A 687-nucleotide genomic window follows, 5' to 3' on the forward strand; every position below is an offset into this window, starting at 1 on the left:
TTTTAATTATCTTAAGCTTCAGCCTAAGCTTGAATATGAACAACTTTTTAAAAAAAAAAAAAGTCTTTTCCACAGTCTGCCATGCCCTTGTGTTGGTTTGAGTCATTGTGACAATCCTTTTCTACTATCTCTTGCCCTGAATGTAGTCTATTTGACTTCTGTGTATTCCTTCTGGTGAGGTCCATGTGTATAGTCAATTTTTATGCTGTATAAAAAATGTATTTGTAATGAATAAGTCATTTGTTTGTGAAATTTTATCTTGTGAGCTCCAGCAGGCTTGCTATCACCAAAGCCATATCTTCCAAATATTGATCCTTCTTCTTTGTTTCCACATTTGTATTCCAGTCAAGAGTAAATATCAATACATCTTGATTGTATGTTTGATCAATTTCAGACCAAAGAAGTCAGTATAAGTCTTCAATTTCATCATTACTGGCTTTATTTACTGGTTTGTAAATTTGAATAGCAGTGATATTAACAGCACTTTATTGTAGGTATATGGATATTATCCTTTCACAGACAGCATTATATTTCAAGATAGATCTTGAAATGTTATTTTTGATGATGAATGTGATGCCATTTCTCTACAATTTGTTATTCCAGGCATAGTAAACTATATGATTGTCAGATTCAAAATGGCCCAAACCAGTCTACTTCAGCTAACTAATGCCTAGGATTTTATTATGC

This window comes from Chrysochloris asiatica, unplaced genomic scaffold (assembly GCF_000296735.1).
Source record: "Chrysochloris asiatica unplaced genomic scaffold, ChrAsi1.0 scaffold00196, whole genome shotgun sequence".
NCBI classification, from domain to species: domain Eukaryota; kingdom Metazoa; phylum Chordata; class Mammalia; order Afrosoricida; family Chrysochloridae; genus Chrysochloris; species Chrysochloris asiatica.